At 52.5% G+C, this 25,610-nt stretch overlaps 1 protein-coding gene across 17 annotated transcripts in view; it reads right to left on the reverse strand.

Moving 5' to 3' along the window:
- The window catches only part of PTPRF (protein tyrosine phosphatase receptor type F), a 92,946-nt gene extending 79,503 nt beyond the window's left edge, over window positions 1-13,443 (reverse strand). For all 17 annotated transcript variants that reach the window (XM_017541709.1, XM_017541706.2, XM_017541702.1 and 14 more), the window contains exons 1-2: window positions 13,240-13,443; window positions 6,115-6,194 (exon numbers count right to left, since the gene is read on the reverse strand). The gene's annotated coding sequence lies outside the window, so the exon portion shown is untranslated. The remainder of the gene's footprint in view (window positions 1-6,114; window positions 6,195-13,239) is intronic.
- Between the last annotated feature and the right edge of the window lie 12,167 nt (window positions 13,444-25,610).

Below are 25,610 nucleotides of genomic sequence, written 5' to 3' on the forward strand. Positions count from 1 at the left end.
AAAAAAAAAAAAAAAGAGACAGGGAGCAGTGAGGGGCTAAGCAGACCCAACTCTGGAGTCTCCCTGAAAGAAGCCTGTTGACCCTCCTCTCCCCAGCACGAGGGAGAAGGTGGGAGGTCAGACTCTACAATCACACTAAGCACAGGCCTCAGAACACAGGCTTGTTAGCAGAAGACGAGCTCCAGGTATCAGAGGCGTCCAGCCAAAGCCACAACCCGTCAGAGCTTGCCAGGACGTGCTCCTGACAAGCTGCTGCTACCCTGCCTGGCCACCCTCATCCTACCCAATTCCCATGGCACCTTCCCACTTCACAGAGAAACCACAGGGAGGCCTGGTGGCAGGAATGGGGGTGCTGAGCCCTAGAATTCAAACCTCACGCTTCTGCCCTTGCCCCAGAAGCCCAGAGCTGAACAAGTATAGGGAGGATGGAATGTGAACCTCAAGGACCGATATTTGAGGCAGGAAGCTATGCACAGGGAAGACTGAGTGGCGTCTGGGACTGGCTGAATGCCTCTAGGCCTTTACTCCCAAGGCTCCTGGCATGGAGTGTCTGCAGGCACCTGGGTGAAGCCTCTAGCGTGGCTACACTGTACATGGGAGATACGCTGCTATCACTCCCCAGCCCCCTCACCTGGGGCACCAGGGGATGTATGGAAGTGCCCACAAGTTCTGCTCACATCATGCTCTGGGCAGAGGGGTGAGACATGGTCAATCCCTCACGAATGCTCTGAAGACACAACAGAGAACAACAGGAAGTACATGATGGTAAGCATGCCTTGGGGCCCCGCAATGACACCTATGGACTTTGGTGGGGGAGCTGTGATCAGACCCAGGTCCCCGCTGACCTGCAATGGTAAGAGAATTTGCAAGGTGACCGGGTAGGTGAACAGGAAGAGCAGAGCTCAAAGGTGGCTCTGGTCCTTTCTGAAATTTGAACCCTTGTCTCAACTGAGATAATCAAAGGTCATGAGGTCAGAGGGCATCAAGTGAGCAAAGGTGTTGGACAGAGCCGGTAGGACTTCAAAGTGGGATGGGGCCAAACACAAAGGGAAAGGCGGGGGACTTGTCCCCTATCCCAGGATCTCACCAAAAATCTGAGTCAGGAGCTGAACACCAAAGAAAGAACGTTGAAGGGGCATGAGAGGTGTCCAGCCCCATTTACACCAAGCTGGGGGGTTCTGCTCCATGATCCCAGAGCTGAGGTGGCTGAGACCACATGACTCCTGCAAGGCCATGTTGGGATGGAGGTCACACATCACTAAGGCCCTGTCTGGGCTTGCGCTATGGTGCCACATGCAGCCAACAATAAAGCACCTTCCCAGCGGACATCAGGTGGTGGCCTATGGGTGGCTCTTCCTCCCAGGGCCTGTGAGCACATCTGGTATCCCATGCCAGGCCATCATGGGGGTATTGTCCCCTGATGGACCATCCTGTAGCCCCTGATTGAGATACCTGAGTTTATATAATAACAATAGTATTACAACAAAGGACAGGGTACAGTGGCCTCATACCAGCATCACGAGGTATAACAATATAATGGTCACAGAAGCTAAGTCCCAGGAACAAGCATTCCAAGCACATACCCCCCGCCCCAAGGCAGGCTTCATAGGGACACAGGGCCCCAGCACAACCATATTTCCCTGCTATGAAAATAAAATGCACAGCACAGTCATCACAGGATACAGCTCCCCAATACAATGAACAGAGGCTTAATCCCCTGCAGCCGCCTTGGTACAGTAATCATAGCAATGTAACTCCCAGGTGCAGGCATCATGGAGAGGTAGCCGTGTGGTCTAGACATCACGTGGTGTACACAGAGGGCACCAACATCATGGAGTGTAGCTGCCTGAGAAGGACGTTACAGGGGTGCACCTCCCTGTACATTATCACAGAGGTGTAACTTGCTGCTACAGACATCATGATGGGGGCAGAGCCCCCGGTATAGCCATCATAGGGGTATAACTCCCAGAATAGACATCCATGTGGTACAGGCTTGGATGAGAGTCTGGCAATGGGTGTTAGAGAACTTGGTCCTCAGGTAACCCTACCCCCAACCGGGGGCCTCCAGCAAACCCGTGTATCTGAGTTGTGGTGCTCAGGACACTGTTCAGATCCAGAAAGCATGACAGAGAGCTTCTACCAGTGGTCCATGATGGACGCAGGACACAGATGTCCAGGGAGATGGGGAAACACAAGGGACATACACAAACACATTCTCAGGCAACTACTCTGGCAACCACACAGTGGGACGAGCCAGGGCCTCTCCCTCGCCAGCTCCTGGCAAGAGCAAGCTGCCTCTCCTCCCACCCCCCCCGCCCCGAGACTCCGGGCATAGAGCCTGCCCTGGTGTCAGGCAGTTCAGGCCACTCCCAGCTCCAGGACCTCACTCATCAGAGCAGAGCAGCCCTGGCTCCCAAGGCCTGCCCTCAAGTCTAGACCTTATCCCTACACCGGCCCCCAGAGTCCCAGAGTCACCAGTGGGGAGAAGGTGGGAGAGGAACAGGGCTGCTGTTAGCCTGGCTGCAGTTGCAAGGTTTAGCACCTTGTGAATCCATGCCAACGGCGTTCACAGCAGAGCACCCACTTCACAGCATGGCTGGGTGAACCTGGGCTTTCACCAACCAAGATAAAAACAAGGCCGGAGCACTTGGGCGCTCAACCTCGTCTCTGAATTGCGCCGTGGACCGTCGGTTCTGCCAAGCTGACATACTTGGGCAGGAACACAATTACATACCATATGATATTACAGAATATAATTGGACACAATTTTTCCCACATTCAGAATGGTTTTAATATATCCTTCTCCTTTGCTACGTCAGTGTAAAGCTGCCAACTGCCCTTTCTTGGGAAGAACTGTCCTTTATTCTCAAATTTTGTCCTTGGTGTTAAAATGTTCTTTTCGGTATGAAATGATGGGGATAGCAGATAGCAGTTTTTTTTTTATAATGTCTTTACCTGGCAAAATAAAAAATTGCCAACCTCACGTCTGGCCCTTGAGTACTTTTGGAAATCGTATCGGTTTGTGAAACCAAAGAGCCTGGGAATCTCTGCTTTGAGGGAAAAGGAAGCAGGCACTAGACCAAGCCACAGCGTTCGCATGTGAACATCACAGAATATTCATGTCATAAAACACAGAAGGCGTGTCACCTCCATGCAGCCCACCCTAACCACCCTGTCAGCCTCTCTGGGGGCCCAAGGAACCAAGAAACGCCAACGATGGGGGGGTTCCCCTGGAGAACAGCTGGGACCATTCCTGAGTCCTCTTCATAAATATGCAAACACAGATTAATTTGTTTTCCTTGGTCATGCATTATTATTCACAAATATTAATTAGTCTCCAAATACCACCTGTTCCTGCACCCTCCCCCACCTCACCCCCCAAGACCAGGACCCTGGGGCCCAGAAATGGACAGGAGCAGGAGGAGGGGTATCCAGGACCCCACAGAGCAGACGGCCAAGAGGAAAGGCCAGCGCTTGAGCAACGGGAAGCGCCTGTCGGCAGGGAGAGCTTAGAGCCGTTCATCTTCTAACCAGTGGGCAGCTAACCGAGCCCTTTTGTCATGTCCTGGACAGTTCACCGCGTGGCACTGCAGTAGCGGCCGCGGAGGCGGAAACAGGCCTTGTTATATTTGGGAAGGGAAAACCAACATGTTTCCAACTCTCACCAAACCAACCACTGGATGATGACAGGAATAAATCACAGTCTCAGCCAGGACCCCTAACCCAGGGAAGGAGGGGCCTGTGGGGAAGAGGGCGAGGCTGCCTTCACTCCTCCAGCCAGTTGGCCAGAATCTGTGAGCACAGCCAGGAACAGCCCGCCCTCCCACAGCTGGTGTCAGGGCTCCCACCAGCTGGACTGAGTCCCACCCTGCTGTAGCTCTCAGCTTCTCCATCTCCCTGAGGAGTGGAGGGGGAGATCTGGCGGGCGAGATGAGGAGGAGCATCACAGAGACTGGGAGGTGGCAGAGTCAGCAGGAGCCTAGCTCTGGGGGCAGAAGACCAAAGGGGAGCGGCAGAGGTATCTTCTTGCAGCTGTAACCTCTAAGCCTCCAGGCCCCTTCCCCTGGGGCTGGGGTCCCTCTTGGATTAATGTTCCCCAACTTTGCTGCCTCAAGGCCTCTGTACTTGCTGTTCTCTCTACAGGGAAAAATGCTCTTCTCCTGCCCCCACCACTCACTCAGAACTCAGCTCAAATGGCTCATCACTGTCCATTTTCCCCACTGACCCTCCTCAGTTTGCCAGGTTTGTACAGTATAGTGAAAGCAGCAAGAGAGAATGTAGACCAGAGGTTCTCCATTCAGGGTAATTTTGCCCCCATGGGACATTACAAACAAGTGGAGACATTTTTGATTATCAAGACTAGGGAAAACGGGGAGATGCTACTGGCATCTAGTGGGAAGAAACGAGGGATGCTGCCAGATACCCTACAGTAACAGGCCAGCCCGCACAATAAGGGGTTATCGGATCCAAAATGTCACCAGTGCTGAGGCTGAGAAACCCCAACAGAGACAAGATCCTTTGCCAATTGAGACTAGAGCCTGACCTGGCCCTTGCCCCAGAACCCAATCCCCTATGGGCACCCTGGGCCTTGTACCCACGGAGTGTGGCCTCCCCAGAGGACAGAGGGCTCCACTTTCAGGTATCCCTTCTGGCAAGACTGGGCTTCAAGGTAGGTCAGACCATCATCTGAGGGTGGAGAGGCGAAGAGACACATGGTGTCCCCCATACCCACCCTCCCCATCTGACCTTTCCAGCCTGTGACACAGCCCGTATTGCTGCACTATGTAACCCTAATGCCCATCTCACCAAGCGCAGGGCCTGAACCCCAGCAGACATCCAAGACATGCACATTTCCTTCCCATACCCAGGCCAGACCCATCTCTTCCACAGCCTTCTTAGTTCAGCCACCTGTCCAGATGCTCGGTGGAAAGGGTGATGAACAAGACAGTCACAGTCTCTGCCTTTGGGGAGTTTATAGAGGGTGAACAGGCCCACCGAGCTATTGGCTCAGTATGGCCTAAACAGAACTCATCTGCCCCAATCCCACTCCTCCTCCAGGGTGACCAGTCTTGGGGCCATCACTCAGTTGCCAAGCCCACAAATCCTCCTTAAATGCTCCCTTGCCCTCATCCCACACATCTAACCCATCAATAAGTTTGAATCTGTCCTGCCTCCATCCCCACTGCCATGGTGTTAATAAGACTTCATCACTTCCTGCCTCTTCAGTGGGCTTCCTGCCTCCAATTAGTCCCTTCCAACCCATCCTACACACAGATCAACACCATGTTTTAGCACATAAAAATGCAAATCTGCACTTTGTTTGCCACTTTATCCCACAGCAGGCGTTCAGACAGTGTTCCATGAATGAATGACGGGATGGGCAATGGACAGATGAATGCATGGATATTGCTTCTCTGCTTAAGAACCTTCAATGTTGCTGTATTGCCCTCAGGAAAAAGTCTAAAGTCTTTAGCTTGACATCTGAGGCCCATGATGCTGACGCTAAACCAACTCTCCAATCTCATTCCCTGCAACTCCAGCCCACCCACTCTGTGCTTCTAACAGACAGAGAGGAGGACAAGGGAACCTCAAAGAATTTCAGAGGATATGCTCAGATCCCGCAGGCACCATGCTCCTTCTACCACAACCTACAGTCGATGGGAACAGTCTTTTCTACAGAAATGTGGTGAATGGAGAAGCAGAAGACAGATCCTGGTATAAGTCCCAGGATGTCACCCAGAAGCCTATTTCACACCTACAGTAGCTGATGAGCTGTATGTCATTCCCCACCCACCTCTATCATCCACTCCAGCCAGGAACTCCACCATCCTTGACACCTCCCCTCCCTCATGCCCCACATTTAATCCTTCAGCATGTCCTGTCTATTCTACCTCCCTAAATAGCACTCACGTCCCTTCTCTCCACTTCTGTCACTCCCTCTCTGGTCCAGGCCTCCACAATCTCTCACCAGCGCACACTGGATCATGTCATGCCCCCTGCTGACACCCCCTCTATGGCTCTCCACTGACCCTGCATCAAAATCCAAGCTGCTCAGCCTGGCCCACAGGACCCCTGTGCACCCCTGCTCCTGGCCACTCCTTGGGGCACACTCACCGGGTCTTTACTTCTTCACCCCCGTCACTCTTGCTGGACAATCAGCACCAAGGGCAGGGCGCCAGGGCCTCCGCTCCTTCCTAGACAGAAAGGAAACCATGAGAAAACATCAAGAATTTCATCATAGCAGCATATGTATTGACACAGAAAGACTTTCAAAATTTGCTGTTTATGCAGAAAAAAAAAAGCAGGTTATGGAAATGTTCATGGAGAACCATCCCCATTTGGTAAAAATGCCCATCTTTTCCCTTCATGCCCTTGCTCATTCGATACTCCCTGAACACCTACTATGTGCTGGGCGTCCTTCCAGGCACCATCCATAGAGCTGTGAGCCACATAGACCAAGTTCCTGATCTCAGCAGTAGAATCCTGTAGCCCAGCTCCTCAGCAGGACCCTGGACCCAAGCAGAGTTGGCCCCTCCCACCTCTGCAGCCCCACCTGCCCGTGTTCTCCTCCTGCCAGAGTGGGAACTTCCTCTTCTGATCCTCAAATGTGCCAACAAATTTATTCTTGTCTCCCAGCCTTGCCCGTGCGGAATGCCACCGCCTAGAGCAGGCTACCCATATTGTTGTGGCCAATTTACCCTCGGATCTCAGATCCCATGGCAGTTTCTCAGGGAAGCCTTCCACAATGTCCCACACTACATGCCTGGACCTTGGCTTGGAGCAGTGACCAAAACCATGACTACTGATGTATTTTTACAATTACTGAGTCACTACCATAAGCTTGGTAGGAGCATGGGCTGTGGCTGCCCAGCTTCTCTCCATATCCCCAGCGGCTGGCAGACAGCTGGCACATAGTAGGTGCTCAGTCAACATACTCTGAATGAGTGGATGAACGCATGAATGGGTTCAAAGAAAACGGCCCAGCCAGGAGGAACACACCCCAACATACATGCCAATCTTCAAAGAAGCTTCAGAAGCAATATTTATTTTTGAGTTTCTGCTTCTCTATAATTTTATAAATAAAGGTGTGCCCCTGGATGCCTCCTCCGCTGGCACACATGCAGTGACAAAGCCCAGCCCCTTCCTTCTAGAGCCATTACTGAGCCCCCACCAGCGTGGGCACCATCCTGGGTGGGGGTGGGGGGTCAGACACACCCACACCACCTCATCACCACCTCACCAAAGGTCAGCTATTTGGCCCACTTGACGCAAGCTGCACCTTGCAAGAGGCTTCTCACCTCAAGCCCCCACATGCACAGTAATCCCGCCCCACACCACTCTGCCACCTTGACTTCTCCTATAATGGACATAAAGAAACCAGGGCCGGGGGCTGGGGGGGGCAAGGGAATGTCCTCACCGACCCAAGACTGACCCTCATCATGAAATCAAGGACATACCTCTGCACCTGGCAATTACCCTCAAGTGGCACTAACCACCTTTGCCAATATGGGGGTGTTCTCAGCAACTGAAGGCCATCCCAGCTGACCCAAGATGGCCCTCGCCAGCTCTCCGACCCAGCCTCCACTGCCCCACCTACCTGCACCAGAACCCACAGCACTGTGCAGCAGAACCTCTGCTCGCTTCCCTCCCCGCTCCCCAGGCTGAGTTTCTCCAGTTTCCAGTGCTGCTGCTTCCAGCACACAGGCTGCCCAGCGGGTTTGGCCAGACAAACCAGCTTCCAGGCCCCAAACTTAAAGGCCCATTTGTCTAGAGATGCCCGCAGGGCCTCACAGTATCCAAGTGAGGTTTTTGGCTACACCATTACACAGAGACCCTGGGCAGAGTGGCAGAGTCCAAGGCAGGGAACCAGGGAATGGGAACCCCCAAGCTGGCCAGGCGCTGCTGCCACACCCAGCGCCACAGCAGGGTCTCCTGCTTGGAGACTGAGACAGGCTTTACATGGAGCAGAAGCCACACCTGGAAAGAGGTGTGTACCCAAAGTGGCCAGGGGCCATTTTCTAAGACTAAACATTTGCAAAGACCCTGAGGCACACAGAATAGCACAAGGGCAGGATCCTAGAGGAGCAACACTGTAACTTTGAGCCACATCAGTCTGGGATCAAAGTGGCCTCAAAACAACCTATCAGGCAGCCAAATAAAGACTCAGATTCACCAATAGCAGCTCCCAGAACCACTCTACACTCACATTGGGAAGGAGCCCAGAACAATCAGGACAACCAGATATACCCCCAGAACAGAGCCAGCGCTGACACCTGGAAGGTCGACTAGAAAGCTACTCAGAAAGAGCCTGACTGGTACAGGACCCAGGTTAGAAATCACGAGTCACAGTGGCTCACCCCTGTAATCCCAGCACTTTGGGAAGCCAAGGCAGGCAGATCACTTGAGCCCAGGAGTTCAAGAACAGCCTGGACAACATGGCAAAACCCTGTCTCTACAAAAAATACAAAAATTAGCCAGGTGTGGTGGTGCACACCTGTAGTCCCAGTTACTCAGGAGGCTGAGGTGGGAGGATTGCTTGAACCTGGGAGGTGGAGGCTGCAGTGAGCCACAACACCACTATACTCCAGCCTTGGCAACAGGGTGAGATCCTGTTTCAAAAAAAAAAAAAAAAAAAAAAAAAAAAAAAGAAAAGGAAAGAAAGAAAGAAATCACACTGCTTGTCTCCTAGAAAGGCCTCGGAAGAGATGAAGTCCACAGTCATGATCAATATCAAGAAAGAAAGCCCTTGGCACCAACAACCCAGGGCTGGCCCCAGCAGAGTTCCCCATCATCTGCCAGGCCTGAAACCTGGCCTGACAGTGGGTCGGGAGCAAGTCGATGATATCCAGGGTAATTCAGGCACAACTGCCCTCTCGAGCAACCCCCAGAAAGCCCCTGTGGCTGCACCAGGAACAGTCCCCAGAAACAGCAGCTAAAATACTGCTAAGGAGCTAACACTGGAATTCTCAGACCTAGAAGTCACGGTCACAAAGAGATGTGGTGCATCTGGACCAAAGAGGCAGATGCTGGTAGAAAGAACCTCAGCAGAAGCCCACGGCCCAAGCAGGGTGGGAGGAAATGGAGAACTCAACACCCCAAGGCTGCCCCTACTCAAAATTCCCTTCCGCCTACCCTAAACATAGTCTCTTCCGTAGGGCCTCACCTCTAGTCTTGTCACGCTAACCCTCCTGAAAGTCAAACCCCTGAGCAACACACGCGATCCCATCGATAACAATGGGGGCTGGGCACCCCCTTTGTTGAGCTCCTCAACCTGCTAATCTCAGCTCAGAATTGCAGCTACCTTAGGCAGACAGGTACCCTAACCTTAGCAGTCATCTTTTTATTAAAGGCAACCCCGTGTGATCCCTGATGGAGGGTGCGTTTACACCACCCCTGTAGAGGGTGATTACAATAACTGCAAACACAGATAACCGCGCTCACTAGATGCCAAGGCCTGTGCTAGGCACACTTTATGCATACTACCTTTAATCTTCATAACAACCCTTCTAAGGCATGGGTTTTTATAATCATCTGACGAATGAGGAAACGGATTCAGAGGTTAAGCCACTTGCTTAAAGTCACACTGCTAGTAAACAGAGTCCAGTCCTAGCAGTATAAAACTCAGCTCTTTACCACTGTCGGAGGTGATCTTCTCTCGGTCTGCGTAACTCTATGCTCTCTCATATAGATCTTGCTTCTCTTTCTCTGGCCCACATTTCTTTCCCATACCCTCACACCAAAGCCCCTTCCTGATGCTCCTCCCCCACTGAGCCTCAAATGCCCCAAGTACCTCAAAGGCCACATGTCCAACAGAGCTTATTCTCTGCCCCTCCTCACCAAGTCCCTAACTCAGTGAAGCTTCAGTGCCTCCAGTGAAGGCTCACCCAACCACTCCCAGGAACCTGAACTCCTTCCTCTTCCTTTCCTTCACTCTCACATCCAGTAAATCATTGTGCCCTGACCAGTGCGCCTTCAACATAGCTCCATGCTACCACCTGTCAAAGCCAGCATCTTCTCTCACCTCACTTACCTGCACCCTCCCGCCCCATTGGGCATCCTGTCTCCATCCCTTTCTCATTTACCTGACCACAGCACACTCCACCCTCCCTACCCAAGCTTTAAACCTTTGGTGTTTTCTCTCTGGGTTCTCAGAGTAAAATCATAGGTTCGTAACAGGGCACCGAAGCCCCTCTGTGATCTCTGAGTACTTCACAAGTGACAACACCTCCGGTCTCTATTCATACTGGCTTTTATCTACCTCAACTCCTTTCTCTCTTCTTTAAACTCCTATTCATCTCTCCAAACCCAGTTCAGATCACCCCTTCTTGGTCTCCTCTGGGACTCATCTCACCCTGATCTCTGAACTCTTCCCTGTCTCTTACGGAACTCTTCCAATCCTCTAACCCAACTCAGAACTGCAGCTGCTTTCGTTGAGCAGATGCCTGAAGCTTAGGGGTGGGCTGCCTCTTCTACATAGCTATTAGTCCCAAAGGAAGCAAGGCAGCCGGGCCGAAAGTGCCAACTCCAGGGTCTGGCACACCGTTAGTAATCAATAACAGGTAACTGAATTGCTTTTGCATTCCCATGGTGCAACCTGCTGCCCCAGAGACCATGAGCCTCTCGAGGGCAGGGCCCTGGCTTCAAGCTTGGACCAAGCACACAGCAGTGTCAGTCACATGGGAAGGGACTGCCACTGCTGACGATGCACTGCACACAGTTCCCTTGGATGCTTACAACAGCCCTGGGACCCAGTCCGGATTGGATTAGCTGTCCCATTTTACAGGGAGTGAAATCGAGACTCAGGGAGAAAGGGGCCTCTTTGATGCCTGAAGCTGGAAAGTGGAGGAGGCATGGTGTGTATCACAATCTGTACTGCAGGAGGTCTGGGTCCCCTCCTCCCCAACCCCAGTGAGGACCCTCAAAGCTAGACTCCCATAGTTCAGGCTGATGGGAAAAAGGGTGGACTGTGCCCAAACTGCCAGGACTAGTATTTTGCTGCATGTCAATACGATTCCCAATAACGGATTTGTAGCTAGTTTACGTTTGCTGCAGTCTAACTCTGCCCCGCCAAATTTCATCACCAGCACCCAACCCCCCTCCTCTCCTGGCAGCCCTGTACACCAAGCCAACCGGCACAGGCACACAAAGCTGGATAGAGGGGAAGTTTCAGTAGTTGCAAGAGGAAGGAAGGGTGGAAGAAGAAATTATGTTAATTTTCTTGTTAAAGGAAAGAAAGAGGGAAGAGGAAGAGAAGTTGGAAAAGGAAACTATAAAGGAAACTAAAAAAGAACTATAAAGATTTCAAACGATAAGGGAGAAATTGAGCAAGTAAAATGTGCAAGAAAGTACATACACAAAAATGCACAAGGATGAGTGTGCATGTGCACAGGTGTGCTGCGAGAGTGTGCAGGCACAGATTTCATGAGCCCTGGCTGGCATGCCGGCCCAGGTATTCGAGCAGGGGCAAGAAAGCCGCTGAATGGGGAGTGTGCGTGGGGGCGGAGGGGGTGAGCTGAGTGTGGAAATGAAGGCAAGTGTGGCCTGAGCCTGGGGCTGAGAATGTAGGGGCTGTGCTTGGGAAGTTACACCTGCTCTTTCTCGAAGCCCTAGGCTCATTCATATTATCAGTAAAAAACAGGGATTTTCATGCTCCCTGAAGCAAGAGTTAATAAGGAGCTAAGCACAGAAATTTCCTTAGACAGCCTGTCAGAACTCTCTTCTGGATCCCTCAGATCCCCGAAGCCTCCCAAAGGATCCCCCAGCAGATCTTCCCTTCTCAGCAGATCCCTCCCCAGGAGCACCCACCTGGAACCACCACCCCACATCCTTTTCTAGGCCTCTCACCCCAGTGCACTTCCCCATTCTCACAGTCCAGATCCAGCACCAGGTCGCTCTGGATCCCTGCCCTTGTTCCTTCAGAAGTGGAGCCTTCCTCATCAGCACTTCTAATCCAGCCTCCTGGCCCAGCGCTGTGGCCCCTCAGGGAGATCCAGACGACCCCCAGGCTGGGTCAGCCTCCCTCCCCCATTTCACAGCTCAGGCAAGTAGCGCTCCCCACCCCCAACCTGCTCCAACTCAGGGGCCCGCACTGGGGGGCAGGGGGGCTTGAAATGGGGAGAAAGTCTAGCCCCTCCCCCCCAGGGGTGGAAGAACCAGAGGGGCAGCATTCCAGAGAAATGGGGGGGGGGGTCCTAGCACAGTGTGCGGAGACACCAAGAGATGGGTGAGAGACAAGAAGCAGAGAGACTTAGGGAGGGAGACAGAGACTCAGGGAGAGAAAAAGAGGAAGACCCAAGGGGAAAGAACAGGGAGACTCAGGGACAGGGAACAAGACGACCCAGGGAGACAGAACGGAGAGACCCTGGGATTGCAGGGGTGTGAGATTGGGAGGAACTGACACGGGGAGGCAGAGATGCCGAGGAAAACAGAAAGCAGTCAAGATAGCGACGTGGGCTCGGCGATGGGGAGCCGGCACGGGACAGGACGGGACGGGACAGGACGCGGGGCGGCCACTGAGTGAACTTTCGGAGCGGGGCCGACTGGCCACGTCCTCACGGGACAGGTCGCTCCTGGGCCTCCAGGGCGTTGCAGCCGGGTGGGGGCGGGTACATCCTGCCCGGCCCCTCCCCACCCCGTGCTCGGGAACCAGTGGGGGTGGGGGCTCCAAACTCGCGCCCGGCGCAGCCCGGGACCGCACGTGCGCCAGGGCCGCGAGCAAGACCCGGGCGCGCCGGCTGCGGATCCCCCGCCGGCTGGGAGGGGGCGCCTGTGCGGCGGGGGCGGGGGCGCGGCCAGGACCCGCCCGGAGCCGAGGGCTGAGGGGGGGCTGAGGGCCGCCCCCGGAGCGCCTCCGCGCTAGAAGAGGGGACAAGGCGGGACTGAGGAGGGGGAGCAAGAACGCAAACGGGAAACTTTGCACTGGGGGGGGGCGAGGGCTGCGGCTAAGGTGCGGCGGAGAGAGAGGGAGGCGGCGAGGGGCGGCGGGGAGCCAGCCAGCCGGCAGCACTGGGGGCGCGTCTGCCGCGGGGTGAGCGGGGAGGAGCCGCCAGGCTGGGGCGCGGAGGGGGGGCTTCGCCGAGGCTGCGGGTGCGGCAGGTGGGGGCGCGGCCCGGCCTCAGCGGCTCCCTTGTCCCCTCGGGACCGCCCCCAGCTCAGCTTGGTGGACGCCGGGGGAGGGCAAGGAGAACCGGGAAGGGACGGGTGCGGAGGGGGCTGGCGGGGGGCCCGGGGGTCACTCACCGCCTATCCAGGGGCCGTCGGTCCGCATGTCCCCCCGCAAGCCGCTGGGGCTACTGCTCCCACTCCTCTGCCGCCGCCGCCTCCACCTGGTCTCGCTCCCGCCACCGCCACCCGAGCTGGAGCCGGAGCCCGACCCGGAGCCGGAGCTGGAGCCGCCGCCTCTGCCGCCGCCGCCACCGCTCCCGCCGCTCCCGCGCCAGCTCCAGCCGCGCGCTCCCCTCGCGCTCGCGCTCGCGCCCGCGCCCCTGCCCCTGCCGTGCGCGCCCCCGGCGCCGCCCCTCCCCTCGTGCACTCTCGCTCATAGAGCCGCGGAGCCGCGGAGGCCTGGAGAGGCCACAACCCAACGCCAAGTTGAAACCGACCGGAACCTCAATATTGAACCCGAAACCCAATAATGAACATGGACAGCTCAAACTCAGATGCTACGTCCAGATCCTTCTAGTGGCTCCCAGCCCTAGCATGAATCTAATGCCATTCTAGGACCCCACTTCCCATGCAGATGTGAACCTGAAACTGAGCCCATACCTTGCCTTAAACCCAATATTGAGTCTAAAGCCCTTAATCTGCCCCCAAATTAGCACAAGTAGTAATTTTGTTCTGAACCTCTGTACTGATCCCAGATACCAATTCTGACTCTAAACCTCTTTCTTACTGCTACCTGCCCTAACCTTGATAGTGACACTGGCACCAACCCTAGACCTTAAATGAACCCTGTACCAATGCTCAGCCCCCAGTCCATAAATGAACCCCAAAGTCCAAAAGCTACCTTGCTATGGACCCCAATTCTCTCTCTTTTGAACTCCAAGCCTTACATAAAACTCCAGTACTGCTCTCCCATTCCCAGATCAAAACCATCACACTCTGAATTGGGATTCTCGATTCCAGAGCTGAGATTGGGTCACCAGAAAAGGACCGCTAAACACAGATACTGACCTCAAACCCCACCCAACCTTGAGACCATTTAGGACCCTAAACCAACCCAGCTTTAATAATAATCTTGGAACCCAAAATGAGACTAGCTTTGCAGAAACTCCACACAAAGCCCCTTTATCCTCATGCTCACCCTCCACTTCTCTGACCCAGTGTCGACCCCAAGCAGAGGCTGGCTAATACCCCAATATTATACCAATTCCAACTGTGAACCTTACATTGGCCTCTGAACTAAAGACGTGATAATGCCCTCCAAGCCTAATTTAAATCTTAGGACTGAGGTTTTGACTCTTCATACCAAACTCAAATGATGATCCTAGAAACTTCTAGGCGAAACCAATAAACTACCTGAAGATTTATTCCAAGACCTACTGATCAGAGGGATTTGATGAATTCCAACCCAAGAGCCCCTGCCTCCAGACCCCACGCCACCCAATCCATGCTACAACCACTTAAGAGTCAGCCAAAGCCACGCCAGGTCTTTCCTGTCTACCCCCACCCTGCTAGGCTTCACTACGAAGTATGAGGAACCTACCCCCACTGCCCTGGTTCAGGTAACTGAGCAGAAGAGATGATGTTTCTCCTCTGTGGGGTTTCTTCTGTGGGTTCTTTCTGATAACCCTGTGAGTTTGGAGTCAGGGGAGAAATGAAGTTTGGAGATTGTTGAGGTGCCTGGATTCAGGGATCACGTGGTCATGTGCAGGGCAAGGTTGCTGCAGTGTTCAGGGATCTGGGTTGAGTGATCAAGTTCTGGTGACCACCTGATTCACTGCCTGTTTTTGTCCTGAACTTGGATTCACAAACAGTGCATGTGCGCCCCCTGGTGTGTGAGGAGGGGATGGGACCGGCTCCAGTGATTCTGGACAAACAATTTGGTTTGGATGACAAATCAAAAATGAATAATTCCAGTGAGTGGTTTTTCACCATTGGTAATTTTGGTGTACCATGGGGGAGGTATTGCAATTTTTCTGCATCTTTAAGCATTTTTTTACCAGAACTTTGAGGATTTAGAGTTTCCCTCTTGGCCCCCAAATTTTAAAAGTATACTTTTCAGCCTGCTCATTGCTAAGTTATTAAAACAGTCCTTTCCTTGGCTTCATTGGCCCACCCTTTTCCTCACTGGCCACTGTCTCCAATTCCTTTACCACCTCCTCTTCTGCTCTTCCAGGACTCTGGCCTAGGCCTCCTCTTTTCTCCTGCTCTGCCCCTTTCCCCTGGACCACCTTGACTGCTACCAAACATACGCCGATGACTTCCAAGTCTCTATCTCCAGTCTGGGGCGCTCCTCTGAGCTCCAGATCCGTTTAACTAAGAGCCTCCTCTGTCCCGCCCACTCCAGATACTCCCCGTCTCAGGCAGTGGCCTCCCAGCCACCTAGTCACTGACATGCAGAGACCTTCCCTCCTGCACCACTGCCCAATCAGTCATTAGTCCTCCAAATTTTGAAAAATAGAGACTAGAGACCACATGGCTCCATGAGGGACACATGCAGAGGGTTTCTGGCTTTTGGGTTTCAGTCCACACACACAAGGCCAAGCTGGTCCTAACTCCTCTTGCATGCAGTCAGAATATAATGCCCCTCAAGACTTGCTCTACCTGCCAAGTGCCTCTAATCCCAGTACTTTGGGAGGCTGAATTGGGCGGATCACCTGAGGTCAAGAGTTCGAGACCAGCCTGGCCAATATGATGAAACCCTATCTCTACTGAAAAAAAAAATACAAAAATTAGCCAGGTGTGATGGCCACACCTGTAATCCCAGCTACTTGGGAAGCTGAGGCGAGAGAATTGCTTGAACCTGGGAAGCAGAGTTTGCAGTGAGCCGAGATTGCTCCACTGCACTCCAGCCCGGGCCACAGAGCCAGACTCTGTTTCAAAGAAAAAAACTTTCTTTACCTTTAGTGAAGTTTTGGCACCTCAGAGTCAACTTTGTCTGTTGGGAGCCATTGTTTCCTCCAGGAAGCCATCCTGGCTGTCACCACTGCCTGTCTCCCCCACCTGTGGACAGCAGGTTTCTCATAGTCGGGAGAGATGAGTCCACCTTGTCTCCTGTCATATGCCAGTGGCCAGCACAGGGTCCTGACACACAATAGGTACTTGATCCATATTTGTTAAAGGAATGAAGATTGACTTTCCTATCTATGCTCAATGAACCGTCAGGCGTAAATGACCAAGTGAAGGAACAGCTCCCTGACCAAGTGTTAGAGCTCATCCAGCCCCAGTCTTCTGTGGCCCTGGCAAGCACTAGAAGAGGGGCTTGTGGTGTTTGCTAGCCTGTGTGCCTGCTAGCCTGGGCCTTGGTAGTCCTGACACTCTGGCATCCCTGTTCCCTCTGCCCCGCATTGCCAAGCCTAGTGAGTACTGTATTGGAAGGTAGGTGAGTTGGGACCCCTGGCTTCCTGTGGTTGAAGTTAGCAGATGTGCTCACTGCTGTGCCAGTCAGGCTCTTGCTCCAAACCCCACAGGGTCACAGGGGTCTCAGAATCCTAACCCATCGGTGTCTGCCCTCTCTTTCACCCACATGTGGCAAAGTGTTTGCCGAGGCAGGGCAAGAGAATGCCTGTAAGCAGCCTGCCCAGATCGCTGCATGTGTGGCATCTGGAACTAGATACAAATCCAAGGTAATGAAACCAGAGGCCTAGGTGCTGAGGCCACATGGATGAGAAGCTCAGGTGGCTGGGACTGCAAGAGCAAGATAGCTGCTAAAGGAGAAGAGCCAAGGCTCTGTCCAGATTGCCAAACTGTGGGGCTGCCCTGCTGCCCTGCTCCTAGCCTGGGGGGAGGAATGTCCTTGTGCTCATCTGTGAAGGCCGAGTGGCACCACGTGGTCATTGTGTCTGCTGTGTTCCAGCCCTAGGGTGCAGGGTGAGGAGAGGGCCAGATGTCAGCTCCCACTCACTGCTCGCCCTTTGTCCAGGTCCTGGGCCCACTGGACACCCTGCAAACTCATGACGTAAATACACCTCTTAGTCATCCCTTAGTTGGTCTAACCCAAATTAAATTCAGCTTGAGTCTCCACCCACCAGATCAGCAAGATTTCCTTATCACTCATGGCTACCCTTCACCTCCCTCCAATCAGCCATGAACTCCAGGGGTTTGTACAGTCCCAGAGATGGTCAGTCCGTGCTCCACAGCCTTAAAAAGAAAGGTGGAAGGATTTTTCAGGCGGCTGCTGCTGCTGCTGTTGCAGACATCCGTGGTCACTGTCACAGGGCTTCTACTACCTTTTCCCATCTGCAGGGCCTCACGTGTCCAACCTGGTCCTTGGGAAGATAACCCTCTACTCCCTCTACCCCAGCTCTTTCAACAGGGGCTCTCCCACAAGCCCCACAGTTGCAGCGTTTAGTCCTTAGGATTTCGCATCACTTTCTTGTGGCAGCAGTCAGGGTGGGATGGAAAATGCCTGCTCCTCTGCCCCTCTCTTCTATGCCAAAGAATCAATTCCCCAAGACACAGTGGTGTTCTCCCTCTCAGCTCAGGCACAGGAACTACAAAACAGCCTGCTTACTTTCTCAGGTATGAGGTGGGAGAAAAAAGGCCCAGGCCTTAGAACACAAAAGCCTGACTAATGCTTTTCTAATTCAAAAAAAAAATTTTTTTTTTTTTTTGGACAAAAATCTCATCATGTTGCCCAGGCTGATCACGAACTCCTGGGCTCAGGAGATCCTCCAGCCTCAACCTCCCAGTGTGCTGGGATTACAGCAGCATGAGCCTCAGTGCCTGGCCCTGGCTGATGACTTTCATTTCTTCCTGATGAGTCACATGGGCGTCAGAAGGAATGATACAGGAGTTAATTTCTCAATGAACACTCTGCTGATGACCTCACCTCACATTTCCTGAGAAAACAGAAGCCACCACAGGAAGATTCCCTTATCTCCCACTACCATATCTGCAAAGCCACACACCTGTCCTCCTTCCGCTCTGCCTCCCCTGTGGTCAGGGTGCTCCGGTGCATCCAAGCTTTGCCCTCCACCCCCATCCGCTGCACCCTCTTCGCTATATCATTCCCATCTGCTCATGCGCATGTCTCTCCCATCCTAAAAAAACTTCCCTCCCTTGGCCCCATACGCCTCTCCAGGGTAGGAGAGACTCGAGTACCTCTCTGTTCTCCTTCCCCACAAACCCAAGATCCATTTCTACAGGATGCCTCTATTCCTCCATCTCCCACTTGATCCCCAGCCCACCACAACTCTGCTTTCTGGCTTTCACTGATGTTGCTTTTTTTTTTTTTTTTTTTGAGACTGAGTCTCGCTCTGTCACCCAGACTGGAGTGCAGTGGCACCATCTCAGCTCACTGCAACCTCTGCCTCCTGGGTTCAAGCGATTCTCCTGCCTTGGCGTCCCAAGTAGCTGGGATTATAGGTGCCTGCCACCACGCCCACCTAGTTTTTGTCTTTTCAGTAGAGACGGGGTTTCACCATGTTGGCCAGACTGGCCTCGAACTCCTGACCTCAAGTGATTCGCCCACCTCGGCCTCCCAAAGTGCTGGGATTACAGGTGTGAGCCACCGAGCCTGGCCTGTTGTTGCTCTTGATGTAATGACTCTTCCCCTCCATTTTGCTACAGCCAATGGCTGGGACTCTGTTTCCAGCTTAGTGGGCTCCTTAGTGGCCTTTGCTACTCCCTGCCATCAGCCTGGGTCACTTCAGCACCCATGCAGAAAGGTAATTCCTGGACCTCTCTCATAATGGCAGCCCCGTGAAGGCTGCCCAAGCCACTCTAATTGTCCCACAGTGGGCCTTGTCTTTTTCCCAAACTGTTCCTCTCCTACTCCCACCTTGCTCCCTCTACCTCACGATCACTGCTCCGTCTCATCAGACCTCTCTGCTGGTGACCTCATGTTTTCCTAGTATGTCAACTCTCTCCTTTTCACTTTTCTCCTGGTCCAACTTAGATGCCAAGGTCCAACATTTGAATAACACGCTTGTCAATACCCCAAGCCCTGTGGCCTCTGTGCCTTTTTATCATATCTGTCTGGCAAAAAACCAGCTCTGAGTGAGCCCTCCTGTCTGCTGTCACAGGGCTGTGCTCAAGCAAACTCTGGCTTCACAGGTCAGACAGATGTGCCCTTACAGCAGGGCCACCCACTGCATAGGGGCCCTCTTCACAGTTCTCCTGTCAGCTTGGAACCCCACTCTCTGTAAACGCTATTTCCAGCCCTCCCCAATCTCTTTACACCTTCAGCCAGCCCATCTCCCCCTCGCTGTCAGATGGGACTTTGCCACCTCTTTATAGAGAGGATTAAAGCCACCACAGAACTTTCCCAGCTCTCTACTGGCACATTCATACACCTCCCCACATCTGCCCTCTCTCCTGCTGCCTTACAGAAAGCACCCTCCTCCTCTCTCAGGCCAGTGTCTCTGCCAATCCTAGATTCCCTAGCCCCTCCTGCTGCTCAGGTCCCTCACCTATCCACTGTCCCTGCTCTCCCTGAGCACCACCCTCAACCCTCGACTGGCGCCATCCATAAAACTGCTCCCTGCGTGCTTTCTTCCAGCCCTCTTGCCGCCCCCTCCTGTCTTTCTCCTCCCTTTCTCCATCAACTTTCTTTGTTTATCTCATTTTTTGTAGAGGTGGGGTCTCGCTATATTGCCCAGGCTGGTCTCGAACTCCTGGCCTCTAATGATGCTTCCACCTTGGTCTCCCAAAGTGCTGAGATTACAGATGTGAGCCACAACACTTGACCTTTTCTTTCTTTTACATTTCAAAACTTTCAATAGCTTTTGGAGCACAGGTGTTTTTTAGTTACATGGATGAATTATATAGTGTTGAATTCTGAGATTTTGGTGCATCCATCGTCTGAGTAGTGAACATTGTACCCAATATGTACCTCTTACCACCCCCAAACTCCTCCTTCTGAGTCCCTAAAGCCCATCATCGCACTCTGTCTGCCTTTGCATACCCACAGCTTAGCTCCCGTTTATAAGTGAGGATGTACGGAAAACTTGTTTTCCATTCCTAAGTTCCTGGCCTCTCTTCTTTCTTTCTTTTTTCTTTCTTTCATTTTTTTTTCTTCTTTTAGACAGAGTCTCGCTCTGTCAACCAGGCTGGAGTTCAGTGACGTGATCTCGGCTCACTGCAACCTCTACCTCCCGAGTTCAGGCAATTCTTGTGCCTCAGCCCCTGAGTAGCGGGGACCACAGGTGCATCCCACCATACCTGACTGATGTTTTTTGCTCTTTTTTTTGGTTAGCAGATTTAGGGGATTCGCCATGTTGGCCAGGCTGGCCTTGAACTCCTGGCCTCAAACTGATCTGCCCACCTTGGCCTCTCAAAGTGCTGGGATTATAGGCATGAGCTACCATGCCTGGCCCCAGCCTCTTCTTTCATGAGAGTATTTTGTTTGCCATGATGGCATTCCTACTCACTTCATCCAACATTTGGTCAAACTGGCTTTTACCCCCTCCTCCCCCAGCATCTCCCCTCAAACACAATGTTTGTGCTATGATCTCCATGTCTTTTTTTTTTTTTTTTTTTGAGGTGGAGTTTCACTCATGTTACCCAGGCTGGAGTGCAATGGCGCGATCTCGGCTCACCGCAACCTCCGCCTCCTGGGTTCAGGCAATTCTCCTGCCTCAGCCTCCTGAGTAGCTGGGATTACAGGCACGCGCCACCATGCCCAGCTAATGTTTTGTATTTTTAGTAGAGACGGGGTTTCACCATGTTGACCAGGATGGTCTCGATCTCTTGACCTCGTGATCCACCCGCCTCGGCCTCCCAAAGTGCTGGGATTGCAGGCTTGAGCCACCGCGCCCGGCTGATCTCCATGTCTTAAAATGCGAAGGCCATTTTTTTTTTCAGCACGCATGTTTTAAGACCTCTTGACTACTGCATTCTTCAAACACTATCTTCTTTGGCTCCCTTGACACCATGCTCTCTCTCCTGGTTTGCCTCTTAACTCCTTGGTCTTCCTCTTGGTCTCCTTGGCGGGGTCATCCTCCTCCACTCAATGCATTAAGTGCTTCGTCCCTCAAGGCCCATGCCTTGGCCTTTCCCTTTCTTCCTGTGGACTCTGTCCCCAGTGATCTCATCCATGCCTACAGCACTGAGTACTCTCCGTCTGCCGATGAGTCACACCTTTATGACTCTCATTCAGGGAACCTCTGGTGTAAGCCCTTGACGAAGAGGAGCCTGGCCGGCTGCCTAGTCAACATCTCCACCTGTGTCCCGAAGGCACCTCAGCCCCAGCATGCCCAAGACCTCTCTCCGGAGCTTCACTCCCTGACTCCTTTTTCGAGTTCTCGGTCTCAGTCAGTGGCCCCACTGTCCATCTAGAGGCAAGCCAGAATCCTGGAAACCATCACCAAATCCTGTTCACTTTACCTGCAGAGCCCCTCTCTAATCTGCACCCTCCTCTTCCACTCCACTGATGCCTCACGGGTCCAAGCCGCCGTTAACTCTTATCTGGACCTCCACAGTGCCTTCTCACTGATCTCACTACGTCTGCTTTGCCCCTCTCCCATCTTATCTCCGTGCTGCAGTCGCAAATGGGGTTATGCCACTCCCCCATGAAAACCTTTGAATGGCTTCCATGGAGCTGGATTAGGAGACAACTCTTCAACGTGGATGAAATGCCCTCCCTTCGCCTGCCTCCCACCTCCTCCAGCATACCGCTCCCACCTCTGTCCTCGGCAGCTGCACCAGCTTCCTTTCAATTCCTCAAACATGCTGCGTCTTCCCCTTCCCTCTCCCCGTTCTTTCTAGAAGACTTTCCAACCCCACCTCCTTCCCATTCTTCACTTTTGGCTCGGGCATCATTTCCTTGGGGCAGCCTTCCCTGACCCTTAGTCTGAATAAGTACAGGACCCTGTCGCTTTCTGCAGGAGCATTCCTTTACACTTCTTGTTACACGTTTAATGGATTGATGTCTGTCATCCATGTCATTCACTCAATATCTGTATGTTAAATCCATATAAGGTGTCTGGAATAATGTCTGGCGCCCAGTAACTACTCAATAAATGTTAGCTATTGTTATTCTCAATCTCTGGAGACCAAGGAAAGGCAGAAGAGCCCAAAAAAGTGATAAAAGGAACAGTCAGCAGGAAGGAAAGAAGAAAAGCAGGGAGAGAGTGAGTCTTTCGCTCATTCCCGTCTATCAGGCTCACCCTTCAGACGCTGCGTCCTCAGCTCCTCCGGTGGCACCTGGAGCTCTTCTCCCAGATATTCGCATGGCTGGCTCCTTCTCATTTTTTGTGTCTGTCTTAGGTCAGGTTCCCCAGAAGAAGACCCTGAGATGAAGATTCATGTGCCAGTGATTTATTAAGGAAGCGTTCCCCAGGGAAACGGGCAAAGCAGAAGGGGAAGGGGAACAGACAAGGGGAAGAAGCCAGGTAAGGGGGGATTTCAGGCCACATTCTCGGAAGGGTGGCTTCAGCCTGACCTCAGGGGGACCCCGGAGTGGAATTTTATGCCTGAGGATTGTCCCCACCCCTGCCAAGGGCGTTGGAGCCTTTATACCTCCTGGCCTCCTTAGTCATCTCTTGAGGGCCAACAGTGGGGCTGAGAATGGCGGCTGATGAGTAAACCCACTTTGGGGCCTTTTTTTTTCTGTTGAGACGCAGTCTTGCTCTGTTGCCCAGGCTGGAGTGCAGTGGTGCGATCTTGACTCACTGCAACCTCCGCCTCCCAGATTCGATTGATTCTCCTGCCTCAGTCTCTCGTGTAGCTGGGACTACAAGCGCACACCACCACGCCCAGCTCATGTTTTGTATTTTTAGCAGAGATGGGGTTTCACCATGTTAGCCAGGATGGTCCCGATCTCCTGACCTTGTGATCCACCCGCCTCGACCTCCCAAAGCGTGAGCCACTGCGTCCCGCAGAACCCACTTCGGTGCCTTTCTAGCTTGCATGTAGACAGATTGGCCCCAGGAAGTGAAGGACAATCATCCGCAAAAGACCCGGTGCCAGCTGCTGGAAGGCAAGGCACGCTGAAGGTGGGGCTATGTCTGCCTCTCACCCCCGTACCAAAAATGATTGGAAGGGTATCTGAGGGGTCTGCCGTGTCTCTGTTGAAATGTCACCCTCTCAGAGAAGCCTTTGCCGACCACCCTATCTAAAATAGTTTCCCATAACAGCGACAACACTCTCTCTATTTCCTTCATAGAATTTAGCACAATCTGTAGTTAGATTTCATTTTTGTTTAATAACTGTTTCTGCTGCAAGACTCTAAGCTCTAGGAGGGCAGAAATCTCCTCTACTTTATCCTCACCAGATCTCTAGCACTAGAACAGTGTTTGGCGCATAGTAGATGCTCAATCCATCTTTTTTGAATGAGTGCTTTAGTGAAGTAAGCACATGCACCGAGCACTCAGCTGGGTGAGAGGCAGGTAACTTCAGATGTATGTATAGCGGGCCAGAATGTGACCTGAACAGTTGTGCTTGTGAAGGGGATATAGAGGGTCAACTCTCCTCTGAGGCAGCAGACATCACCCCAAGGCTTTGTATCTCTGTGGGTCCCCAGCCCTTTTTGGAAATTGGGAAGGAGCCCATGGGGGATCCAGGCATGGGGGCAGTGGGATTCAGAAATATGTGGGTGGGGGGCAGTGGCGGTGGCTCACGTCTGTAATCCCAGCACTCTGGGAGGCCGAGGTGGGTGGATTATGAGGTCAGAAGTTATAGATCAGCCTGACCAACATGGTGAAACCCCGTTTCTACTAAAAATACAAAAATCAGCCAGGTATGGTGGCGTGCATCTATAATCCCAGCTAGTCAGGAGGCTGAGGCAGGAGAATCACTTGAACCCGGGAGGTGGAGGTTGCAGTGAGCCGAGATTGCGCCACTGCACTCCAGCCTGGGTGACAGAGTGGGACTCCCTCTTTAAAAAAGAAAAAAAAAAAGGTATGAGGGGGTTCTGGCAAGGGGCTTGAAGCTGCACAGGTGCATGTCACGGACACCTCCCCACACACAGGCCACCAACACCACCCAGTGCCTCAGGCTAAACTGGCCTCAGTGAGGGCAGTCTAGGCTTCGAGAGGGTGGTCTTGCATTTAGGAAAACGTGGCCCTGGCTCTGAATAAGACCCAAGGCACTTATTAGCTGTGTGGTCTTGGACTTCTCTATGTCTCAGTTTCCTCTTCTGTAAAAAGGGGATAATACTTCGCAGCATTATAGGACAGACACGAAATTGTGTTTGTAAAGACCTTCATCAGAGCCTGGCACATTGTAGGTTCTTGAAAATAGAAGCTATTTGATGATTATTAGAATTAGCATAATCAAGCCTCTAATAGCACCAGTTTGGAGAACTATTTGAAAGCTAATCCCACCAGGCCCCATATCCTGGTAATCCCCGACTGTCTGGATGAGAGCCCATTTCATCATCCATCCACCTTCTTCTGCGGCTGCCCTCCCCCATCCAGCTTCCCACTGTTCCTTCCTCAGCCTCTTAAACTCTCAGCCCGTTCAGACTTCCTCCCTGCAATTCCTGCCTCACTGAGGACACAGCAGCTGCCTCCAGGGGAGGCCGCCATTCCACAACCACAAAGTAGTGAGGCAGAGCAGCATCTTTCTCGCTCTCAAAAGCCACTCCCAGATCATTATTCCTTCAGCCTCATGGAAAAATCCCTGCTCATTTAAGGCTCATGCCATCTGGCTCTTGCAATTCATTTATTCAACTAAGATTTATTGAGTGCTTTTTTCTCTTTCTCTCTATTTCTGTACCTTACCTTCTTTCAGAAAAGATTTCGGTATTTATAAAAAAACATGTAATAGAAGATGCCTGGCACATAGTAGGGCTCTCTATCTAGCTGTGAATAGATGAATACACTTCGAAATATTACATAGATGTTCACCTCTCTCCAGTGCCCCTTCAGAGGCAGATTTCATGGAACATAAACAGAAAAGTAGAAGACCCAGTCTTTTGCCTCTCTTGAGTTGTTCGCTTGGAAACTGGCTCACCATTTCCAATGCTCTTCTCAGCTCCACAGGGAATCACATCTCATCATGCTGGTCACCACCTGGGGCTTATAATATCCTACCTCAAGAAAATAAATATTTGCTGTGGTTATTATCCATAAGAAACTCTATAAGCAAATCATTACAAGGGCCTGTGATGCATATTAAGGGCTGCCACATGTTTATCTCTGCTGGGAGGGATTTCCATGGGTCCCAGTGAAGAGCTGGGGAGGAGGCAGTTTCTCTGCCCCTTCACCATAGCCCCTTTTATTCTCTGTAAGACCATCGCTCCACACTGGGCTGCCATATTTACTTGAACGAAGGGCAGTGCAACTTGAAAGAGGAATGATAATGCAGAAAGAGAATGTGGTAGCTGGGTAATAACTCGGATTTTCCCAGAGACCAAAGAGAAAAGTACCTTGAGAATCAAGTGCTATCTTCTCTCTCCTGCCCTCTGCCAGACGGCTTCTCTCCAAACTGCGTTCTTCATCAACACCCCCCACGCTCACCAGTGCAGGTTTTTTCCCTTTCAGAAAATCCCTTCCTTCCCCACC

Source organism: Cebus imitator, unplaced genomic scaffold (assembly GCF_001604975.1).
Source record: "Cebus imitator isolate Cc_AM_T3 unplaced genomic scaffold, Cebus_imitator-1.0 Scaffold136, whole genome shotgun sequence".
Lineage (NCBI taxonomy): Eukaryota > Metazoa > Chordata > Mammalia > Primates > Cebidae > Cebus > Cebus imitator.